This window comes from Lissotriton vulgaris, chromosome 9, assembly GCF_964263255.1.
Source record: "Lissotriton vulgaris chromosome 9, aLisVul1.2, whole genome shotgun sequence".
Taxonomy (NCBI): domain Eukaryota; kingdom Metazoa; phylum Chordata; class Amphibia; order Caudata; family Salamandridae; genus Lissotriton; species Lissotriton vulgaris.
The window spans coordinates 1,189,523,545-1,189,549,297 of NC_141697.1; positions in this window are offsets into that span (position 1 = coordinate 1,189,523,545).

Consider the following 25,753-nt stretch of genomic DNA (forward strand, 5'->3'; position numbering starts at 1 on the left):
TTGTTGACAGCTTTCTCAATGACTTTGGCCCTGGTGCTGGTGTTTGGGTCTTTTTTCCAGGCCTTCTCGAGGGAGCGACAGAGTTTCTTCGATTTCTTAAGATCATCGTTGAACCAGGAGGCGTTTTTGCTGCCTAGTTTGTTTTGACGTTTTTTCAACGGTGCTAGGATGTCGGCGCTGTTGGAAAGCCATTGGGTGAGGTTAACGGCTGCTTGGTCGGGGTTTGAGGAGTGGGCGGGGGGGTTTAGAAGAAGCGATGAGGAGATCTGGTCGCTGGTGATTTTGTTCCAGTTTCTTCGCAGGGTGGGTTGAGGATGGTTGTGGATTGTGGTCTTATTGTAGGTAAAGTGAACGCATCTGTGGTCCGTCCAGTGAAGAACTGTGGTGTGACTGAATGAGACATGCTTGCTGGAGGTGAAGATGGGGTCGAGTGTGTGACCTGCAGTGTGGGTGGGGGTAGTGACCAGTTGTTTGAGTCCGAGGTTGGCGAGATTGTCCAGAAGGGTGGTGGCGCTGCTGTCATTGCTCTTTTCCAGGTGAAAATTTAGGTCTCCCAATAGAATGTAGTCCTCGGAGGGGAGGGCGTGTGGAGTGATAAAGTCAGTGATGTCGTCACTGAATTGTGCACGGGTTCCTGGAGGCCGGTAGAGGAGGGTGCCTCTGAGTGTGGTCTTGGGGTCGGTGTGGATCTGGAAGTGGAGGTGTTCGGCGCTGGCAAGGTTGACGTCTGATCTGGTTGAGATGCGGATGGAGTTCTTATGGACGATAGCGATGCCTCCTCCTGTTTGCTTGATGCGGTCCTTGCGGATGATCTTGTATCCTTCCGGGATGGCAATGGTGATGTCTGGGGCTGAAGAGGCATTCATCCATGTTTCTGTTAGGAAGGCGACGTCCGGTTAGATGGTGTCTAGTAGATTCCAGAGGTCGATGGCGTGTCTGTGGACCGAGCGGGTGTTGAGCAGGATGCATGTTAGGTGGTTGGTGTCAGGTCTCTGATTGGTGTTGGTGGATGAGGAGTTGGTTTTGGTTCCGACGAACTTGCAGGAGTTGCAAGAGAAGGGACCATGGGTGTGTCCAGGAGCGGCTTGGACGCAGTTGGGGAAACGGCCGGGGTTAAGGGCTAGGAGGGTGGTGGCATCATAAGTGATGCGAGTGGGCTGGGCATTGCGGGAACCAGGGGGTCTGGCGCTGGGCGCGGTCCAGGCGCGGACGGGCGTAGACGGGCTTACCTTTGGCGCACCTTCGGCGCGGCCGTAGCGCGTGGACACTGCACGTTGGCTCATCAGCCTTAAATGGATGGTGGAGGGGGCGGAGCGTGGGAGGGGGAGCAGGGAGGCGGGAGCGTAGGGGGAGGGACGGGCTGCAGGCACAACAATATGGACGGGGAGATAAGCAACAGGACCGTGAAAAGCGAGCTGGCGCTGAAAAACGGGCACAATAACAGATTCAGTTAAGAGAAAGCAATGCCCAGCTTTCCTAAGAGCGATATGCAAATTTGGCAAAACAATGCGAGTAAATCACAGTTCACGAACAAAATACACTGCAAGCAGAGTTATGCTGAGCGCTACGCAGACAGAGCGGGTGCCGATCCAATTAGTGGAATAACAATTATGCCAGAGGTGAGCAGCGCTACGATACCAAAAGCAGCGCTATGGATCCAGGAGGGAGGGTGGAGCGGCCGCCTCACACGGAGTGACGTTACTGGATATGGACTTAGTTTGAGTGTTAACCAGCGAGCGAAAAGTTCTCCACCGATTTGGATAGTGCCCCATCAGGGTCACTATTGTCTGCAGGGCAACGGCAAGAATCCGAAAGCTCAGTTAGGGAAGAGTGCTTGTAAAGAGACTTATGTATTTGCGTCTCAGTCTTCCCCAGCGTTCCTAGCTGCTAAGGGTACCTACTTTGTTTGCTATGACAAAGCGTATACATGGTTGCCCCCTGACTTCTCGGGCACATGTTTTGTTTCCTTTCTGTTGCCTCCCACTTTTACAGCTGCGGCAGATTACCATAAGACGAGAGTTGTTAGAGGTGTCTTTAGTCAAGAAGACACCGCTGGGCAAGAACTGGGAGATTTCTTTAAGGGTTTTCTGCTGTTCTGGGGACCTATGGCTAACAGTAGGAATATTCGTCAGTTGACGAGAGTGGTTGAGTCCTCCATAGTCGAAACTGCCGGTGCCCTTGGTAACCTGACTGCTGAGCTCCAGTCGGATAGACTTATGACACATCAAAATAGAGTTGCCCTTGATGTTATTCTAGCAGATCGAGGTGGAGTTTGTAAGCTGATACAATCGAGCTGCTGTGTTTTCATTCCAGACAACGCTCCTTCAGTCTTCCAGGCCATTTCCAAATTGCATAAAATCTATGATTCTGTCCATTTGGACAAAGGAGATGGGTCTTTGATGGGATGGTTATGGGGACTGATATCCACTTGGGGTTGGAAGATTTTGATGGTTATTGGGATGGTCTTAGCAATCCTTTTCATGTTCTGTCTCTGTGTGCAGTGCGCTCCTGATATTTGTGGCCTCTGTGCTACTTCATGTGCAAAGAGACCTGTCCAGAGAGAGGTACTAAGTAATAGGATGATGCTACAGCACCATATCGATGATCTGATGAATATAGATCTGGATTCAGATTAACATGGGTTTGGGTCTGTTGCCTATATCAGGGCAAAAGGAGGGTCTGTGGTTCCGTGGTTCGTGAACCGAGTTTGATGGTTCCGAACCCGTTCACTAAAGATCATCGGAAATGGACGATTTTGGTGTCAGCAGACCGCGAATGACGAGTGTAGCGTGTCTGAGTGTTTTCGTATGAATCGATATAGGAGAACACTCTCAATTCGAGGATTTAGTTTGAACCTTCGGGTTCCATTTTGTATATGGCAGCCATTTTGTGTGGTTGCCCTAACATAGGCCCGATGACTGTGGCCGAACGAGTCCTTGAGACACGTAAGCCTTAGCTGACTTCTGGGTGACCTGGCCGAACTGACTCCTTGCCCGAGGCTGACCTCGCTGAGCCAGTTCTTTGTTCAGCAGCTGGTATGATAAAGATCAAAGAGCAGGACGTGCCCGAGTTTATGGTACACTGGTCCCACCTTTCTATCTCCTTTCCAATCTGTTTCTGCCTTTCCTTTACAACATAATCATTGATTTGGGTTGAAGGCTTTATGATGGGTTTGTCCGGCCTGATCGAAAAGGAAACTTGGGAATGTGCGTGGTCATTTCTGGTGGGCTGGACAACGGAAAGTGGGATTGTCTGGGTTCGTCGTCATTCGCTACTTTTGAAATGTTACATTGTCATTGGTCAGTTTGTATGCACCGAATGTACATTTGAAATGTTGCCTGAGGCTTGATTTTTGGCATAAAAGACCATGCTCCGCTTACTGAATTTGTGCAGTCTCTGACGAACCACCCGTGTGTGCATCGAAGATCTCTGTTCCTGGTTGCAGCCAATAAACTTTGGTCTTTGACGTTATCAAGAAGTATCCCGTGTCTCTGTTTACCAAGACAGGGGAACTCGAAGGTTTCAGGCGTTCTCCCTGACGTCGCTGGGTTCTAAAAACCCAGTCCTTCAATACCACCTGCCAGATTAGGATGACAGGCGGTGTGCCTGGCGGGCGGAAAGCCCTTCCGCCACGGGTCCGACAGACGCAATCGTTACGATTGCCTGTCGACCGCGCCGCATCCACAGAATGGTGGCGGTGCCTAGCAAGACCGTCCTTCAGTTCAGGATGCTGGATCCCCGCCAGCCTTTCCATGGCGGTTCAACCGCCATGGAAAGGCTGCCTGGGATTGACTTAGGGGGCTCATTGCGGGCTCCCCATGCACTCCTACTCCTCTTACATGCACTTATTTGGGGTGTTTGTACTTTATATGAGTATGGACAGTCAGAGAAGGGTTATATTCACGATTCTGTTGTCTTTTACAGATTATATTAAAGACAGAGGTGATTTTTGTAAGTATTTAGAGGTGACTTTCCTATGGCTGTGTTAGTGTTTTACCACGACTGAGGATACTGATATTGGCATTGTGCTATATTATATTCCCTATGTCCTGTAGATCAGAGGACATTAAAGTTACGTGGAGAATCTGAACTTCCGGCTGGAAGTGATTGGTAAAGGTATTACATTATTCAGTTTGGTTAGCATATAACTTAGTTTGGGTATTATATGGTTATGAGCATTGATTGGTTTACAGCACTTATTTCATTGGGCATTTTTGGGAACACTTTGGGTGCTGATCACTTGGTTGGTTTTAAAGTGAGTAGACGATGCCGCTTATGCAGGGAATTCAAGGTTTTTCCTTCTTTTTGATTGTATTTATTTGTAGATATTGATGTGCAACTTGTCCGTCCTGATGATGGTCCCAAGGATTGTATAGACCAACGGGGGACCGAAACGTCGACAGTTAAACACTGTTTCGCAAATATAAAGAGCATTGTTATGACCTCAAATGGGTTCATTGATATTCAAAACTGAATATGATATATGGTCTTTTGACGGGTCCATATGAAGGAGCGAAAAGTGTTTTTGTATTACCGATAATTAAATGCAAATATTGGAGTAGTATGTATGTTGCCATATTTCAGCTTTTTAAAATTGTGAATAAATAACACGACAAATTGTATTTCCTGCATTTTGTTTATTGAAGATCACTGTTTGGTGACTGAATTGTATCAACTAAAATAGTATGAAACAAATCCTGTAAAGGCATATTTTGGTTTTTGTAACCAATCCCCATGGGTAAGGGCAGTTTATATTTGCACTACATTTCCCTGCACTATGTGGTAGGCACTGCGTAGTGCCTGCCACGAAGTGCAGGGAAAAGCAAGACCTGCCTTTTTAGCATTGCGGCGGGTGCTGCTTCCAGCAGCACCCTCCGCAATGTTAAAAATGCCTTTTGCGGCCGCATTGTAATATAATATGTGGGACCACTGTCTAATAGGCAGGCGGATCCCATCACCGGGACGTTGGCGGATGGACACACGTCCGTCCACCATCGTAATGAGCCTTCAAGTTACCTGTGTGAATTAGGCCCAACATGTCAAAACAGCTAAGTTATAATGCTACAGAATGTGCTCCACTCTTTGCACTTAATAGCATAATGTGACATGCTTTGCCACATAGTTTGCCTTTCCTTATTGGAGAATGTCAGTCAATCAGTCAGTCAAATTACTTTATTTTGGTCAGAGTCCAGAAAGGTGCAGAAAATGAAAACTTTTTCACATGATTTAGAAATCATCAAGCAGTACAACAATCAGAAAGTCATTAGTCTGACACTTAGGCCCAGATTTAACCAACATGTGATGCAGCGCAACGCAGCAAGACAGCTTGCTGCATTGCACTGCGTGAAAAGGAGAGAGCAGGAATGCACCATATTTACTGAGATGCAGCACATTCCTGCTCTGTCTCTGCACTGGTGCACTGAGTGCAGCCTAGCACCAACACGGCACTCTTGTGCAATTGTGCTAGGGTGCCTGTGTTACAGGCAAGAGTACTTTTGTGCATGAAGGGTCACCTTTCTGCACAAAAGCAATCCTCAGAGGCATGTTCCTCTTTCTATGTGTGATCAGAATTAAGCACTCTTCGAAAGAGGAAATAACAATAAGAAATAAACATACTCCTTGGGTGAGCTCCCCCTGCGTGGGTCCTCCTGTCCAGCTTGCCGGCAGTCCGCTACCTGATTTTGCTTCCGGTTTTATTCCTGCTCTGCTTGCTTTCTGCTCGTTTTTCTGTCTCTTCTCCTCCTCTCTATTTTGCCTCTTGCTACTTGTTCTGCCCATTGTTTTGCCTCTTTTTGCTAATTTCTGACCTTAATTCTGCCTCTTTACGCTCTTTTCTGACCTTTATTTTGCCTCTTTCTGCATGCTCCTGCCCTCTATTTTGCATCTTTCTGCTAGTTTCTGACCTTAATTCTGCCTCTTTCTGCTTGTTACTGGCCTCATTTAGCCCTTTCTGCTTGTTTCCGTCCTTTATGTTGCCTCTTTTTGCTTGTTTCTGACCTTCTTTCTGCCTCTTTCTGCCAGTTTTCCCCCTCTTCCCACCATTTCCCTGTTCCCATCATTTCCCTCCAACAGACACCTAGCACCCCGCCCATCCTCCCAGGTCCTACTTAGTGAAGGTCACAGTGTGACCCCAATGAGCATGTCCTCGTGCCTGCTCCCCTGCGACGGTCGACCTGTCCAGCTTGTCCGCTACCCTCTAATGGCTTCAGTTTTGTGCCGCTGCTTGTTTTCGTCCTCTTCTCTGCTCGCTCTCGCTTCTATTGTTCCTCTTTCGGCTCGTTCTGCCCGTTATTTTGCTTCTTTCTGCTCGTTTCTGACCTTTATTTTGCCTCTTTCTGCTTGTTTCTGTACTTTATTCTGCCTCCTCTTTCTGCTCATTTCTTACCTTTATTCTGCCTCTTTCTGCTTAATTCTGACCTTTATTCTGCCTCTTTCTGCTCATCTCTGACCTGTATTTTTCCTCTTTCTGCTCATTTCTGACCTTTATTCTGCCTTTCTGCTCTTTTCTGACCTATTTTGCCTCTTTCTGCTCGTTTCTGACCCTTACTTGTCTATTTGTGCTCTTTTCTCACCTTTATTTTGACTCTCTACTAGTTTCTGACCTTTATTCTGATGTCACATCCATGCAAATGCTGATTGATTGTTTATTTTTCCATGTTGTGTCTCTGTTGGGATGGCGTAGCATTCTGACACATTCTCAGGTTTTCTACGCTTATTAAATCTGGGTATGCCCCCAAATTGATGGGTTGATGCATGGGAACGGCCACACTCCACCAACGGAACCCAATGGAGAGTAACGCAAGGCAGCGATTTGCACTGCTTTGCTTTACTCTGGATTTACTAAGCCACACATGTCTTATACCCTCATTAATGCACATTGTATTTGACTTAAACTTTTTTGGGCCCTGTGGGCCGAATTACGACGGTGCTGTGGTATTACAGTGCAATGCAGTGGAAATACTGGGAGCCATATTGGTAAGACTGTTCATATATTCGGATAATAGTTGGAGACATCTTAAACAACTTAAACCATCAAGAGCTGATGGATTCACCAGCTAGGATATTTGTTTCTCTAGTTATTCCCCATATTACCAACCTATAGTTTTACACGGTGGTAAAGACTACCAGAAATGGTATTAAAGGCTCAGCACTGATTACATTTATAATTGATGCCCGACTTATCAAGAACAACCGCTTCCTTAATTAGGAAAAAGCAACTGTACCCTCAAGCCTGAAATATTGATAGAGTGCTTAGAAGCGAATAGTAAAGTCATAAACAAAGCAATATTGACTTTAATAATAACACACCAAGGAAAATAACTTGGGCCTCCTGAAATATCAGTGACATCTCTGTGCGCTCTGCTTGGACCAATAGCACTAGAGGATACAACAGAGAGGTTCCTATGCATGACTCCCAATCTAACAATGTCAGTGATTGGTATTCTGGGCATATGCAGTGAGGGCGCCTCCACCTGCCTATCGTTAGTAAGCCATTGTTTTTAATGGAATTCCCTAATGGCTCTAATTATCCTGCCTCTCCCGCCTTTAGTGAGTGACCCCCCTTGGGGGTGGAGCTTAGGCAATAACAGCGCATGGAGAATTCTCATTTCAAGGACTGCTGGAGACGTTCCTGAATGGCCATTAATTTGTGCAGCTAATCCAATCCGCAATATCTGATTAAGTGCAGAGAGCCAGCAGGTACATTCTTCATTTCTAGTGTACCACCCCGCTAAGCATGGTGATATGAACTACATGCCACAGGAGTGGTGTCTGAAGGTAGCTGTGCTTGATGCAGAGCACTCATGGAGTGGGAAGGGGGTCATCAGGTGATGATTAAAGGGAACACCATTGTTAGTAATGTTGGTTTAAAGAATCAAAACAACATACAACATTGCAGAGACTACACTTTTATGTTGAAACTCCTATTTTATTTGCTAGTATTCAGTTTTATGTAGGCCCTTTCCTCGGCTGTACATCCGAATATTGTCAGGAAAATATCCTATAATAAATATTGAGGACCAAAATATCAAGAAGGTAAGTATATATATAGGTAAGTATAGATTTACTCTTCTTAGCTTTACATCTACTCTTTACACGTACTACATACCTTGAAGATATATATTGCTAAATACCAATGTTTGGCTCCATGAGTAGCTTTAAAAATGGAGCAGATACAAAGCTTGAAAAAGATAATTTTCTCCCTACTTTGAAAACCGAAAAACGATACTTTTCTGCCTATCATTGCCTGAAACACTAGAGAGAGACAGCAGCTACCCACCGCTAATCTGATTTGTTATCAGAGCTGATCAGAAAGGTTCTAACAGAGGAATCTATTGCTATCGGATGCAATGATGGCCAATCAGAATTGTTGAAACAGCATATTGTTTGTGTCATTCTGATTGGTCAACTTTTAACCCAATAAGAAAAGGGCCTGTGTTAGGGCTATTCATATTGGCTACTTCTCAGCTAATCAGAAAAACTGTGGTACAGACTCCTGTGATTCTCTGTGGGCAGCCATCTAGTTGCTCTCTGTGGGCCACTGCAGGCACTACCTGTTCACCTTTTTTTCAGTCTGCGGTAAAACAAAACTGTTTTGCTGAAATTATGTATTTACCCTGGGACTCACTTCTACTTAACACAGACTGAGAAAATTAAATTTGGCTTGAGCTATTTATCACTATTGGTATAGCATGCTATTGCACAGTCTTCCCACGCACTAAAAAATGTAAAACTGCTTACAATTCATCCTCCCTAGTTACTTTTACTTTAACAAACCCGCGTCCAACACATTATGGGTCTACATAGAACAATATTTAATTTTCCCGTGCTGACTTAGCTCGATCGCAGGTTTTGCAAAGTAACTACTACTCTCAGACCACAGAACTACCATTCCTTTTAGGGCCTCTACTTAATCCCACGTTTACATGTGCATGTCTGGCCTCTTTTTTGTTTAAGCTCAAGCAGAAATTTTGCTGGATAGGTAAGTTACAAAAATGTGGTCCAACCAGTCGATTGGGATGAGGAGGACACGTATTGAGCCCTTCAAAAAAAGAGTACACAAATGACACCACCATTTGGTAACTATCAATTTCTGCTCAACAACAACCTAAATCAATGTAGTGCTGCTCCTTCCCTTCACAGGGGGTTGCTACTATGAGATACTGGGCATGGGTTGGACACAGTGGGCTAGAGGGAGGTTAAGAGATGCAGGAGAGATTTGACAATGTGCTCAAGTGCAAACATTGTGTTGCTCAAGAGTTTAACTTTTTCTAAAAGCAAGTTTATGACATGTGCAGTGTATATCTGACTTGTGACGACAGAGGGACCTGGACAAGTGTTGTGGCGGGGGATCTTCTTGTATCAGTGTGAGAAGGCATGTGTGTGGGGGTTAACCAGTTTGCCAATAAAAGGTGTAGTGATAGTGTTCAAATTCCAATACTGTGGTATAGAGATTGTGATTGTTTTGCCATCTGTTCTGGTACGTATGCTATTTCTAGACTGGACCGGCTGGACCGGCTAGTTAAATGCAGAGGTGGTCTTGTGATAATTTATCGCAGCGATCTGGTGGCCTTGTTTCAGCCCATTACTCACTAAGACTCTGAAGCCCTTGTGTTAAATTTTAAATGTAATAATACTGTTGCTTTCAACAGACCTCTAATTTGCCACCCCCCTGGGCCAAGAGCAAAGTTCATTCAAAATGTAATTGATTTTACTGGATCATGTATTTCAAACTTCAAAATCCTAGGGTATTTTCATTTGCAGTTATAGACCTTAGAGAACAAAGATACCTTATATCTAATTGACAGCTTACTTACCTTCGATCTTACACAAATAGTAAATAAGGCAACACATTCGGGCAAACCATACCCTTGATTGAGTCTTCACTAGCAATCTTGATCTAAGCTTTGAGAAGGTCCTACCCTTGAATTGGACAGACATCAAAGGGATAAATCTCATGCTTAAAGTTCCCACCAAGAACTGCCCTAGCCACATTTAGTCAACTATGATCAACTTTCGCCCCTGGCATAAAATTGATAAGACTAAACTGAATGACATCCTTTCCATTCTCAACCTGCACATGTAAATAACATTGACGTAGCCGCTCTAAATTTAGCTGATTGGATTGACTCTGCAGTCATACAACTGGCCCATGTAAAAAATATTAACATTTATAGAAGAAAGCCATTTGCTCCATGGGGTTCACTGGGTTTGAAAATTTTAAAAACAAACTTGTAAGCATCAGGAAAGAAAATGAAGGAAAAACTATTGCCTGAGGAAAATAGATAAATGCAAACAACTTATTAGAAACTACAAGTCCTTGACTATAACTTAAAAATTCAGCTAATTTACTGAAAAAATTAACACTGCAAAAAATTAATCTAAAGATTTATTTTAAACAGTGAAATCCTTGGCCAACTGTGACAATAATAAAAAATTAGCTGATATTTTCCAATCAAAGGTCAATTGAATTTTCTGTGAATTTCCTTCTAGTCAGAATTCCAAGTCTGTTGTGCCTATTATTGAAAGAGCATGTGCTGCATCTAATTATTTTACTGGATTTACTCCTCTCACTGTTGAGAAGGTTGCTAATTGTATTGAAACCACCAAATTAGGAGCCCCTACTGACTCATGCCCCCTTAATGTTGCCCCTGCGTCACAGGTACTGTATCAATACACCTCTACACAGGGCTAGGATTTTATGCATTTTCTTTTAGCCTGGAAGAAGGAATCGGTTCTACCCCTGCTAACAAAGCCCTCTCTTGACCCCCAAGATGTGAATAATTACTGGCTCATCTCACGCCTTCCTTTTCTGGCCAAGATCCTTGAGAAAGCCATGAATACTGATCTCATGGTTTCATTGAAGAACAACATATTTTAGATAGCTCCAACTATGGTTTTAGATACACCCATTGTACTGAGTCAGCCCTGGTTGCTGTTACAGAAGAAATCCAGACCATAATTGATAATGATGCTAAGGCAGCATTGATTATTTTGGATTTATCGGCTGCAGTCAATACTGTTAACCACTCACTGAAAATTGACCGGCTTAAATGAGACTTGGCCCTTTCTCTTTTAAGTTCATTTTTGTCCAACAGAGAACAAGTGGTGTCTCTGGGAGGCTATACATCTGAATCATTTTCTCTTCCACGTGGGGTCCCTCAGGGATCTTCACTAAATCCCACCCTCTTTTACCTTTTATGTCACTCCCCTGGCAAACCTGATCTGCTCTTGGAGTTTTTCGGGGATTTCCTATGCTTACGACATACAGATTGTAGTCTCAATTTTGTGTGACTTCGAAGAGGTGGCCAAATGGTGTAATAAAGGCATGGAGCAAATTGTTGGCAGGATGAAGATTAATTTCCTTAAATTAAACTCTGACAAGACTGAGGTACTTCTGTTCAGCAATGATACAACTTACTGGACTGCCACCTGGCGGCCTCAAGACCTTGGCCCTCTTCTGTCTCCAGTGAAAAGAGCCAAGAACCTGTGTGTTCTTTTAGATGCAAAGCTATCCTTTTCTGACCAATTCAACCAGGTCACTTCATCTTGTTTTTTCCTTCTAAAAAGCCTGAAAAAGATTCCTCCCTTCATACCACTGGAGCTCAAAAAGATGATCACCATTGCTCTAGTCATCTCAAGGCTCGACTACTGCGATGCTCTTTGTGTTGGCATCCAACAACGCCTTTTGAGCAAATCCAGAGTCTCCAGAATGCAGCAGCCCGCATCCTTATGAAAATTCCTGAACTCAGTTCCGTGTTGCCAATCATTGACCTACTTTGGCTCCCAATCCGTGTGCAGGTCAGTTTCAAATCTCTATGAATGATACATAAAGCCCTTCATAATGTTGACTCTGAATACTTGAAGAGGATGATTCACAGTACACCCCCAATCATAGGCTTCAGTCTACTTCACCCAAAAATGTGGTTATTCCCAGAATCAACAAGGCCCGTAGGGGCGGCAGAGTTTCTCATTTTCCACCTGCAAACGGTGGAATTTTTTGCATTAGAATTCTTTGTTTAAAGTTTAGCCCAACCTAAAACAATTCTGAAAATAGCTTAAAACCTGGTTTTTAGCATGCTCTCTTTCTCATTACATTTCTCAGCTAGTTTCACATCAGATGCCAGCATCACATTTCTTACTTGCTTACTTACCGGGGGGCATAATTCAGTGCCAATTGACTTCTGATGGACATATACTTTGACCCAGTAAATCAGATGGCCAGCATACCTCCTGTCAAATGAATCATGATGGCTAATGTTTTTCATGGGTCTGTATTTGTACTGCAGCATAACCTGTAGAGACATCATTGGATTTACTGAAACCACAAGCACGTGTTCATGAAGTGAAAAACAAAGAATATATCTGATTAGTCTATAAATATACTGAATATATTTCCTGCCACAAAATTGTAATGCTTCTGGTTGCTGTTCACACCTTAAACAACAAAACTATCTTCTAGAAGTGCATCAAATAAAACGTAGAAATCCCTCCATAATTTTCAGTGCTCATAGTGCTCCTGACCAAAAATACATACAGTATGTGACAGCACACAACAGTGCTTAATTTGAGTCGGTGGTTTCCAGTGCTCGTCACCGGTACTTAATTGTCAACACTGGCACTTACGACAGTCTACCACATGGTGGTACTGTCTAACTAATTTAGAGATGAGGACAACAACAGTTGTTTATTCATACAATATTCGCTAAAAGTAGTCATTCCTGTTGCCCAAGCCATTCTTATAGCTCTGGAGGCCTGGAATAGTCTGAATTGTCCCACTTGTAGGAGTGTGGTAGTTAGTAGTTATGATGGTATTGTCATTGGTCAGCACTGCCATGGGCAGTGGGTGACGCAAGCTTTAGTGGCCTCCTGACGAGTGCCCTGGCGCTTATTTCTTTTATTACAAAGTAAGCACTGACACTGAACCCTCTGTCGCAAACTTAGATAACACAAATTGAACATAGTCACCCAGCCGCGATTCTACTGGAACAAATATGGAGGAAAAAATATCTGTGTTGTAGGTTCACAGCTTTGGAATGCCTACAGGCCAAGCCTGGGAATTGATCTGGCCTGGCAGTCTTCCAAAGAAACCTCATTTTCAGAGAGGTATTGACTCCACAGTCTGAATGAAGTCACCAGGACCACCCTATTCAAGAATGGGCAGCAGGCCCTTTAAGATGGTTCCTTATTCAAACCATATGCTATAACTGTGAAGGAGATACAATGTACCGGTTATTTGCAGACAAATTAAATATGTAAATAAATACTGCATCAGATCTTGAAATAGTGGATAATTTATGAAGTTTCAGAACGGTTCACACACCCCTGCTTTTTTAAACTACGTAGAAAAATATGCCTTATAGTGTGCTAATGGAACTTTATTTATTTATTTTATATACATAAGGGTAGACAGAACTGAATGCACGTCCCCTGTTTTTTCATCAGTAAGTGTCACACTGATCCTCTGTTATCTACTAATACTCCTCAAGGGTTTGTTAAAGTCTACCGTCTTTTCAATGGCATGTTGTTCTGCTGTAGTCCTGGTCTATGCCTGGCGTTGCTGTCACAATGGGTGGCATGATGGCTGGGTGCTTCCTGTGGCTTCCCAGCATCTAAATGGCTCTGCTTGGAAATTGCACTGTAGTTCTCTACGACCCAAGCTGCTTTGCTAGATTGGAGACAGCAGGCACTGGTTCCCAGGCTCCCCGGGAGCACACATCGAGGGCACTTAGGCCAATCCTGACGCTGCTCTCATGCTGTGAGAACAGTATTGGAATTGGCCGCAGAGCAGTCTGGGAGCCTGTGCCTGCAGTGCAGCCAGAAGGGCGGTGATGTGGTGGGATTCAGGTACGTTTTTTTTCTTATTTGTTTTTTGATTTATCCCCTGCCACTTTGCCCTGAAACCAGCCGATACTGCCTTCAAGTGTGTAACACACAGCACCTTTGCAGCTCAGTGAAGTTCCAGCTCTTTGTCCGCTTCCTGCTGTTTCTGTCTCTCTACACAACCCCTCCCCTGCCTCCCATCTCCCACTTCACTCTGGCAAGTGCTATTGGCTTTGCCAATGCCGGATGCTTTTTGAATTGTGCCAGCATTAACAACATCAATAAAAACTGGAAGCTATCTTGAATTTTTATTTGCTGTACCATCAAGATGACTATCACAACATTGTGCTTTATGACATCTTTTGAGGGAAACAAGCGTCTCCAGAGCTCAGCATGTTTGTGGTGTCCTGCCACCAATCTCCCAACGATGTGAAAGTAATTCGCCAGGAACAGTAAGATTTCTTCTTTTTGAAGTTACTGAAAAGATTCCTGTATATGAGTAAGCTATAATTTGCAATTATCGTTTGCTAAAGTGTGCAACCTAGTTTTGGGTCCTGATGATGGCCCTTTCAATTCATTCTACAAGGGTCGAAACGTCGATGCTTATACTAGGGGGATGTTTAGAATTAGGATTTTATGTATGATGTACTCTAAACAAGAGCTTATTGTGGAGTTCATTCCTATATCAGCCCTAGTGTTATATAAATGCTGTGTATATATCACCTGTGTCCCTTAAGCTCACACATTTCACTTGCACTGCACCGTTTTTTGGAGCACCTCTGTTTTATGTACTCATGAGACAATTTTACAGCAAATGAATTTGCTCATATTCTTTACAAAAATTACACTGTATGTAATTTCCCTAGGAAGTTTAGGCTTACACCTCCCTCGAGGGGACCAGTGTTTGATTTAATTATTGATTTTCCCCGGGTCCTATGATTATACGTTTGCCCCTTATTTCTTAACGTACTTTCAAGATGGTCATCACATCACGTTGCTTTGCCAATTTTGGTTTAATTTTCAAAGCATTGACAAAGTCAATATCAGCGAGCAAAAAGCATTGACAAAGAAAGACAGATTATTGGCTTTGTCAATGCTTGTTTTCTCAGCTGGTAGCTTAGGTGTGTCGCTCTATGGGGACAGCAGTTGACCTCTGCTCATGCATATTCTGCATGTTTGTTCTCCTGTTTGGGCAAGATGTTGGCATGATGATGCAATGCAGCCCATCTGTGGTGGTGAAAGGCACGTGTGATTTAAATGTGTAAAACGCGAGCCACCACTGCTGCTCGCGCTCCAATACATACAATACTTTTCTCTTTTGTGTAGCACAGCCTGCCTCCCTTTGCTGGGCACAAACCGGACTCTGTGGCAGAGAGAAGACGTTTTTTTCTTCTGCAATCTTTGCTCTCATCTCCAATAGTCAAGAAAGACACATATGGGGGGTTTGTGCCATTCATTAACAATTAATGCACTTGTCCTAGGAGATCAATACGTGTCTTGCTGACATGAGTCAAATGCTGGCAGTGGGTGTGTGTTTCATTCTGCACATATTGGAATACACGTGTGCAGGTTTCCTTACATATTTAATTTCCTTGTTTTTTGCTCTGTGGTGTGTTGTATTATCTACGATCAGCAGAGACACATTTTTTTAGCAATAGAAGAATTAATGTATCAATATGTTTTCTCAAAAACGACTGCATGAATGGACTCTCTCAAAATGCCCTTTTTTACAGATCTTCAAGGTTTCTTCTCATGCACGCTGTCCCTGCCTTTGTACAACTGCAGAGGTCAGTTTGTCCACTTCCTGTAAGTGCTGGCCATCACTGGACCATACCGAGGGCTTTAACCCATGCATACTGGAACAAAGTAAATCCCAAAGGTTATGTTTAGAGCTGTTGTTGCAAAGGACATTAGGAGCATTTGATGCTGCCCAAGGCACTGCTTTGCCCAAAACCAAATACTGATTATTGCCTTCCACCCCCTTTAGCTCTATCTGAATGAATACACTAACCTATCCATTGTTTAACTAAGCATTTTACATTAAGACTTTACTAGTTCATGAAAACATTTCAATAAAATTATGTTTTAGTAGATTTAGGAGTTTATACTGTGAAATAAACAAATATGGAAAAAGCAACAGCTTTGAATATGCATTTTAACATAGTGAGTCCTTTGTGGATTGCCCGAGTGTAGGTCATATGCTTTGCTGTGAACACATGGCAGGATCTTGGTGTATTTACAATCAGTTTGATGTCCCTGTTTCTGTGGATTGTGTTCAAGCTCACGAAAGAGTAAGCTGCTTTACTTCCTAATTTTAGTCAAATGTATCAAATATCTGTACTCTGATATTGCTCTGTGTAATATAGTTGACAGTCTAGTAGCTGGGGTGGGCGGAGTTAGGTGGGCTGAGGGGAAGAAGAGGAGTCAGGACAGGATGAGGGCAGTTAGAGTAGGGACAGGGTAGGAGCAAGAAGTGTGTAATAAAGCTCAAATTAAGATAACTACAAGTGTCTGTAATTATTGTAGCAGGATGCTACAACTGGCGACGAGGGTGGGATAGGCATAATCATAGCCTGCAGAACCCAATCGGAGTGCCCTGTCCCCTGCAGCATCGAGCAAAGAATCTGCTGCCTGGTAGTGCTGCCACCGGAGGAAAGAGGTCAGCAGCAGGTGACCCTGCTTCCCCCAGTGACTGTGGGAGCCCAGAGGGAGCCACTAGATCGAGCGCTGAAACGCTCAGGAAGAGAAAACTGTTTCGCGCTTGTTAGAAACGGGACCCTGGCCGGCCAAGACTCGCATCGAGGTCAGTCAGGGATCACCTTTTCTAAAGTCAGGGCAGGGGAGTCACACACCAAGGCAACCCCCACTCGCCCTCTAGGTAGCGTGGCGCGAGCAGTCTAGGCTAAACTTGGAGGCGGTATGAGTTAAGTATTTGCGCACGCACCCCAGCAACAACACCCAAGGCCCACCACAAAGAAAGACTCCACACAAGGATATATATCAAAAATAGCCTTTGTATTATAATAAACAAAATACATTAGATAACACACGCAAACTGTACAATGTGCCAGAGGCACGGGCAGAATTTACAAGGGGAATTATGTACAGGACAGGGCCACATGGACCACTGTCAGGGGTAAGCACTTGTTAGATAATAATACTGGTAGATATACACTTATGTCATAAACATAGAATGAGTAGCACCAAAATTATAAATGCAACACACATCCAGTAATCACTGGTAAAGTCAGGACCTCCTACGCAACCCTAAAACTCTGTGGGTAATCACGCAGGTAACTAGGACCTAAGGAAGGAATACCAACATCTAAGCAGTTCACTCTTAGCAAAGGGAAGGAAACCTAAACATAAACTGAAACATCACTAATCCTCTATGCAGGTCACATTTAGCAAAAGGAGATAACCATAAGAATACCCAATCAGGTCACTTTTAGAAAAGGTAAGCAGAATCAACATTTCACTGTGCAGGTCACATTTAGTACAGTGGATAAACCTAAACAATCCTCTCTGCAGGTCACATTTAGCAAAAGGGGATAACCATAAGAATACCTAATCAGGTTACTTTTAGAAAAGGTACAGGTTAGAACACATGCGCAAGAATTGCATAACAAGAAATTACAATGCGCGGGTTGCACAAAGCACAACACTCATAAATGTCCCTCAGGCCAACTGGCCTCGAAAGGGGCGGAATGCCCTGAGTCTCAGTGTCAGGGGGTCTGCGCAGGCAGCACAGAACACAAAGCCTAAACGTGGCAACTGTCCACAAAGTGCTGGACAGTTGTAAATATGATGCACAACATTGGAGCCAGGAGGGCTCAAGAATCAAAGTGGGCAAGGAGCCTCTCAGGGGCTCACCACGCAAAATGTGCAAATAGAGCTCAGCGCTCTAAATCAATGAAAATGCCCCAGAGCCTCTCTCAGGGCTCTCAATGCGATGAATGCGGCACGGTGGAGTCCCTCACGGGGGACTCAGAACAAGCAATGCCCAGAGCCTCTCAGGGCTCGTCGCTAATGTGGCCAGGGGGGGCCCCTCTCGGGGGACCCCAGAACAACTGTAGAGCCACTCGGGGCTCAAAGAACAAATTGCCCCCCAGGAGCCTCGGGGCTCCACACAACAAGGATGCGGGCGTCGTGGGAGCGGCCCTCTCAAGTATCCAAGTACGGGGCAATGCCGGGTGGCACCGGCCTTAAATTAAAATATAACACAACGGGGCAATGCCGGGTGGGCACCGGCCTCAAATTAAAAATAAAGCGAGGTGGGCACTCGCTATGCCGAAAATCGGCAAATCGGCTCTGACGCCGGGTGGGCACCGGCAATGCAATAAAAGCGCTCTCAAGCGCCAAGAGAAGGGCGCCCAGCGCTACCAGGAAAATAAAGCGCGCCCAGCGCTATAAATCAGAATAAGAGCGCTCCCATGCACTCTAAGTAAAAAGCAAAAGCTCCAGCAGGGACTGGAGGCAGGCAGAGGGGCAAGGCAGGGCCAGAGCCAGCACACTGGGTCTCCAGGTAGGGAGACAGCCCAAGTGGCGGTCCTCTTGGCCCCAGCAGCAGCAGAGCCCCCTCTGGCAGGATCCTAGGCAGAACCAAGAACAGGACAAATTGTATGGGGACACAGCCCCTTCTTATACAGAAAAACCCCTTTGTCTCAGGGTGCAGGGTGGGGGAAAACCAGTCGCAGCTGGTTCTGAAGTACTCTGTTTACCCCAACCACCCTCTCTATTCACTGGCAGGGCTAGGGCCATCAGTCGCACTACAGGGGGTGGAGCCAGCATTGTCCGGGGAAAGCCCAGGCCCATCAGGGACCAAGTGCACTCCTCCCAAGCCATCAAGCATGCTGATCTCACACTCACCACCGGGCAGACCCATCCAGCCTTCCTGGAGCCAGGCTCACCAGCCAGCTCCAGCCAATCACACTGCAGACATATTTTCCATTAATATGCCAAGTCCCAGAAATGGCATTTCTACACATGCCACATTCACGCAACATACATCATTGCAAAGCATTCATTCCCACGAACACGCACATACCAAATTCGAGCATGCACTCCCCACACATCAGGAATTACTAGGGACACAGACATTCCCCATGCATCCCTATGGGAGAGCAGGCCAGCCTCACTACATGCACGCACTTTACTCTGGGACACAGAGAAAAAGTGCGCACAGACCAGAAAATCATCCACGCATATCACAGATAAAAAGCAAAAAGATTAGGGGTGAACCGGCCATAAGGGCCAAGTCCAACACAACCCCCTACCAGCCAAAACGCAGGGCAGACCAATCACCACCGTGATGGACTTACCTGCTTGGGGCGATAAAACACGGACGCGGGCCCACAACTGCAGGGACACCCTCCTGTTTTACGCCACTGTGAACCCCTAGGGTTCTTTCTAAAGCTACTGTAGGGACTCACTGGATTACCCCACTGGTACTCTCCAGCTGCCCTCGGCGAGGACCAGGCCCTAGGCCACCCAGGTGCCACTGGTTCCTGCCAACTCACCTTAAATTAAAATATAACACAACGGGGCAATGCCGGGTGGGCACCGGCCTCAAATTAAAAATAAAGCGAGGTGGGCACTCGCTATGCCGAAAATCGGCAAATCGGCTCTGATGCCGGGTGGGCACCGGCAATGCAATAAAAGCGCTCTCAAGCGCCAAGAGAAGGGCGCCCAGCGCTACCAGGAAAATAAAGCGCGCCCAGCGCTATAAATCAGAATAAGAGCGCTCCCATGCACTCTAAGTAAAAAGCAAAAGCTCCAGCAGGGACTGGAGGCAGGCAGAGGGGCAAGGCAGGGCCAGAGCCAGCACACTGGGTCTCCAGGTAGGGAGACAGCCCAAGTGGCGGTCCTCTTGGCCCCAGCAGCAGCAGAGCCCCCTCTGGCAGGATCCTAGGCAGAACCAAGAACAGGACAAATTGTATGGGGACACAGCCCCTTCTTATACAGAAAAACCCCTTTGTCTCAGGGTGCAGGGTGGGGGAAAACCAGTCGCAGCTGGTTCTGAAGTACTCTGTTTACCCCAACCACCCTCTCTATTCACTGGCAGGGCTAGGGCCATCAGTCGCACTACAGGGGGTGGAGCCAGCATTGTCCGGGGAAAGCCCAGGCCCATCAGGGACCAAGTGCACTCCTCCCAAGCCATCAAGCATGCTGATCTCACACTCACCACCGGGCAGACCCATCCAGCCTTCCTGGAGCCAGGCTCACCAGCCAGCTCCAGCCAATCACACTGCAGACATATTTTCCATTAATATGCCAAGTCCCAGAAATGGCATTTCTACACATGCCACATTCACGCAACATACATCATTGCAAAGCATTCATTCCCACGAACACGCACATACCAAATTCGAGCATGCACTCCCCACACATCAGGAATTACTAGGGACACAGACATTCCCCATGCATCCCTATGGGAGAGCAGGCCAGCCTCACTACATGCACGCACTTTACTCTGGGACACAGAGAAAAAGTGCGCACAGACCAGAAAATCATCCACGCATATCACAGATAAAAAGCAAAAAGATTAGGGGTGAACCGGCCATAAGGGCCAAGTCCAACACAACCCCCTACCAGCCAAAACGCAGGGCAGACCAATCACCACCGTGATGGACTTACCTGCTTGGGGCGATAAAACACGGACGCGGGCCCACAACTGCAGGGACACCCTCCTGTTTTACGCCACTGTGAACCCCTAGGGTTCTTTCTAAAGCTACTGTAGGGACTCACTGGATTACCCCACTGGTACTCTCCAGCTGCCCTCGGCGAGGACCAGGCCCTAGGCCACCCAGGTGCCACTGGTTCCTGCCAACTCACCTTAAATTAAAATATAACACAACGGGGCAATGCCGGGTGGGCACCGGCCTCAAATTAAAAATAAAGCGAGGTGGGCACTCGCTATGCCGAAAATCGGCAAATCGGCTCTGACGCCGGGTGGGCACCGGCAATGCAATAAAAGCGCTCTCAAGCGCCAAGAGAAGGGCGCCCAGCGCTACCAGGAAAATAAAGCGCGCCCAGCGCTATAAATCAGAATAAGAGCGCTCCCATGCACTCTAACTAAAAAGCAAAAGCTCCAGCAGGGACTGGAGGCAGGCAGAGGGGCAAGGCAGGGCCAGAGCCAGCACACTGGGTCTCCAGGTAGGGAGACAGCCCAAGTGGCGGTCCTCTTGGCCCCAGCAGCAGCAGAGCCCCCTCTGGCAGGATCCTAGGCAGAACCAAGAACAGGACAAATTGTATGGGGACACAGCCCCTTCTTATACAGAAAAACCCCTTTGTCTCAGGGTGCAGGGTGGGGGAAAACCAGTTGCAGCTGGTTCTGAAGTACTCTGTTTACCCCAACCACCCTCTCTATTCACTGGCAGGGCTAGGGCCATCAGTCGCACTACAGGGGGTGGAGCCAGCATTGTCCGGGGAAAGCCCAGGCCCATCAGGGACCAAGTGCACTCCTCCCAAGCCATCAAGCATGCTGATCTCACACTCACCACCGGGCAGACCCATCCAGCCTTCCTGGAGCCAGGCTCACCAGCCAGCTCCAGCCAATCACACTGCAGACATATTTCCCATTAATATGCCAAGTCCCAGAAATGGCATTTCTACACATGCCACATTCACGCAACATACATCATTGCAAAGCATTCATTCCCACGAACACGCACATACCAAATTCGAGCATGCACTCCCCACACATCAGGAATTACTAGGGACACAGACATTCCCCATGCATCCCTATGGGAGAGCAGGCCAGCCTCACTACATGCACGCACTTTACTCTGGGACACAGAGAAAAAGTGCGCACAGACCAGAAAATCATCCACGCATATCACAGATAAAAAGCAAAAAGATTAGGGGTGAACCGGCCATAAGGGCCAAGTCCAACAGCGCTGGAAACACGCGTCACGCTGGATGCGTGCAACTTGGCACCCCAAACATACAAGAGTCGGGAGCCCACTCCGACCCTGTCTAGCACCTCGGATTGAGCCCAGGATCCCCCGACGTCGTGGACGCTGTCCCCAAGAGCCCGGTGACAAGCGCTGCTGAATGTGCTGAAAACGGAGCCCCGGAGGTCGGCAAACCTCACGCCCGATGCGTGAGGTTTGGCATGCCAGCGGAGAAGAAGAGCGGGAACGTGGAAAGTACGGCGGGAGCCCACCCCAACCTCACCTGGTAGCCGTGGTGGTCGAAGGAAAGTGCGCCCTGATGTGCGCTGCCCCCGAGGACGCCGGCCGGTGAGTCCAGAGTGAGCTAGCAGTGCATGAATCAGGAGAAAGCCTCGTGTGTGACTGCAGTGACAGCGGCCATCTTTAAGTCAGGCGCTCGTCAGGACAGACCCCTTAGCTTTCAGCGAGCGGCCATTTTGAAGTCAGGCAAGGAAAGATAAACAAGCATTGGCCAACAGAGACCAACAAGCACTGGCGAAGAGCATACAAGCATTGGTAAATGCAAGGAACAAGAAAAGATAAACAAGCATTGGCGAAGACCAAACAAGCACTGGCGAAGACCAAACAAGCACTGGCAAAGACCAAACAAGCACTGGCAAAGGCCAAACAAGCATTGGCGAAGGCCAAACCAGCATTGGCGAAGACCTAACAAGCATTGGCGAAGGCCAAACAAGCATTAGCGAAGATCAAACAAACATTAGCAAAGACAAATAAACAAGCATTGGTACATGCAAGTCAACAAGCCTTGGTATGTGCAAATAAACAAGCACTGGTAAATGCCAAGAAATAGGCATTGGTAAGGCAAATAAATAAGCGTGAATAACGGCGCGTGAACAAGTCTTGGCAACCAAAACGGAATGGGCACAAGCAACCACAAGAGTGACTTACCAACCATGCATTGACAACAAACAAATGTCAGCACGGGTGGAAACGCGAACATTGAGAAACGCAAGTGAATGCGCAGTAAGACGACACTGAGCACAAACTGAAGAGCGCCGAAAGGAGAAGAGCTATTGGACAGAACTGCAGAATTCCCAGAGGAGGGCAGTCCTACAGAGAACCCCGGAGAGAGTAGAATTCATCCAAGTTCTTTCACCGGCGCACACCGTGATGGTTACAAAGACTATCACTTTCTAAGCAAACGACAGACCAAAGACCTTGACCAGAATCTCCCTCTCTCATGGCGGGAGGAGACGTAACACAGCGGGTCACTCCATACAGTGAAGTACCGCCCCCAGCGATGTAGACTGATGATTGGATCTCGGATCTCAAACGACACTGGTGGCTCGAAGCGTTAGAAGACTTCTTAAAAGCCAATGGTGAGCAAAGAGAGAGAAAATGTCTGATACTACTCCTCCATCTGGTGGGTCCGGAAGGCCGATGCCCAATCAGGACATTTTCCGAAGAGGAAACAGAAACCTATAAAAGACTCCAAAGGGAGCTCTGTGCCCATCTCAACGCACAGACAGATGTGGATCATAATCGCATGGTTTTCAATACAGCACGGCAGGAACCAGGCGAACCGTTGCCAAATTTCATCACTCGGTTGCAAAGTATGGTACGAGGCTGCCACTTCAACACTTTTACAAATGAGGAGGCGGTTCGACTTCGGATAGTTGAAGGTTGCACAAACCCTGACACGAAGCGCAAGATCCTGCAAGGGCATTGGTCGTTAAAGGAAATCATCAAGAAGGCCGAAATTGGAATGCAAATCAAAGCAAGAGACGGATTGAGGGATGTGCACCTGAGAGCAAACCATCAAGATACCTGGGAAGATAGAACTCAGAAAACAAACAGAACTGAAAGGAGAGAGAGGGAAGGCAGACCAGCAAAAAGACAACGGGAAAGATACAGTGACAAAGAGAGTGACAAGGACTACTCAGAATCAGATTCCTCAGTGTCCGACTACTCAAAAAGACAACGGGAAAGATACAGTGACAAAGAGAGTGACAAGGATTACTCAGAATCAGATTCCTCAGTGTCCGACTACTCAAAGTCAACCAAGGATTACTCGGAGTCAGATGACTCAGAGTCAACCATCCAAAAGACAATTCCAAGGAGTTATTCACCCCCCAGGAGGTCCTCAAGGAGTCATTCAAAGTATGACACACAGTACTCTGATGAGGAAAGAGTGTCAAGTGGGACAGATCACACTCCTGGACAAGAGGGCACCCTGCACAACAAGTGGGAGAGAAAGACAAACTATAGAAGAAGAGGTCGCACTGGTCAACACCGGAAGTCGGCGCAGGAACATCAGTCGCCAAGCAGTGAAGACGAGCCCAAGGAAACATCTGGCAGGAGAACACATCACCCCCAAATCAGAGGTGCCAGAGAAACAGGTCGCACAAGACGTACTGGTCCCCCACAGCAACAAACCAGAAAAGATTCATGCATCCGTAGCTCCCGCGACAACGAAGAAACGGAGCGGAAATCGTTAACTTCAGACGAGAAGGACAAAGAGGCAAAAGCTTGGGATCAAGCACAAGGAACAAGCACAGGATCATCAAACAACCTCCCTAATGAGACAGCATTGAAGATGTTCCAACAAAGGCACACGGAGAAGCATCTCAAAGACAATTCAAAGGGGAAAAGCAATTTGTCATGGACTACGGAATTCAAAAATCCATTACCAAAGACAGTTTCAAAGAAACGTTTGAGAAGGAATAGGGAGAAGGATCTCTCTGACGCGGAGTGCGCATCTATCCGATCCTGGAAGTCGTCAAAAGACTTCTCTGACCCAGAAAGCACTACTATGGCCAGGAACTCCTCTGGTTCAGAGAGCGCGTCTGTCCGATCCTGGAAGTCGACAAGAGACTTCTCTGACCCAGCGAACACGTCCGTTCGATCCCGTGTTTTGACCAAGTCATGGTCCCGACAACAGCCATGGCGTCAACCACCCGAACGCACCATGGAACCAAAGGACATCCTTCCCGTCAAGAGCAACATGTCACACACTAAGGTCTCTGAATACTCAGTCACGCTACAAGACAACCTGTCAGGTCCATCACAAGCACATCCGGACCTAGATCAGACGCGGTCACCCCTGAAGGGGTCTGCGAGACTAACTCAAAGGACCTACAAAAGGAAAACAGAGACCGTGGACCTTAGTCACCGGACGGGAAGGGACCAGCCAGCCACTCCGCAAGGAAAGCCGGACATGTCAGTAGAACGAGGTCATCAGATGAAAGAGAGACATGCCTATGCACAGATAGCCCACAAGTTCGCCAGACAACCAGAGGCCGTGAATGAGTTATCGAACCAAACCAAGACAGTCTCGTCAGATAACACCGTACTGTCTGGTGTACATGACCCTGAATTGGAGGGCAATGTTGCCCTCGACCGGACAAGACAAGAGGAAATAAAAGTAGATGCAGGTGCCCAGAAGAGGACCAGAACATTATCCACTCATGAAATGGACCGAGCATCTGAACCAACAGTTACACCACAGGAAGGGAACATGATGACTGGGGAGTGTGGGAGTAAACAGTTCACACGCAACGTGGTCAATAATGCCCTGATTAAGGCAACAGAAAGATTGACGAAACCCAAGCCCACCACTGATTCAACACTACTGAGGCTTGAAGAACAGGCTGTCCGCTGACCCGTGTGGTGGATTGCAGAATTGCGAACACTGAAGACATTAAGCTCATTTTGTTAAGAAGGGGGGAGATGTAATATAGTTGACAGTCTAGTAGCTGGGGTGGGCGGAGTTAGGTTGGCTGAGGGGAAGAGGAGGAGTCAGGACAGGATGAGGGCAGTTAGAGTAGGGCCAGGGTAGGAGCAAGAAGTGTGTAATAAAGCTCCAATTAAGATAACTACAAGTGTCTGTAATTATTGTAGCAGGATGCTACACTCTGTATGACAACATCTTATAAAACCTATACTCTCTTTCTAAAATGTATTAAATGGATTGTTCACAGTCCATATTGTCTGTTTTAGCACATCAGTGCTTGCACTGCACTTTTTAAACTGGATGC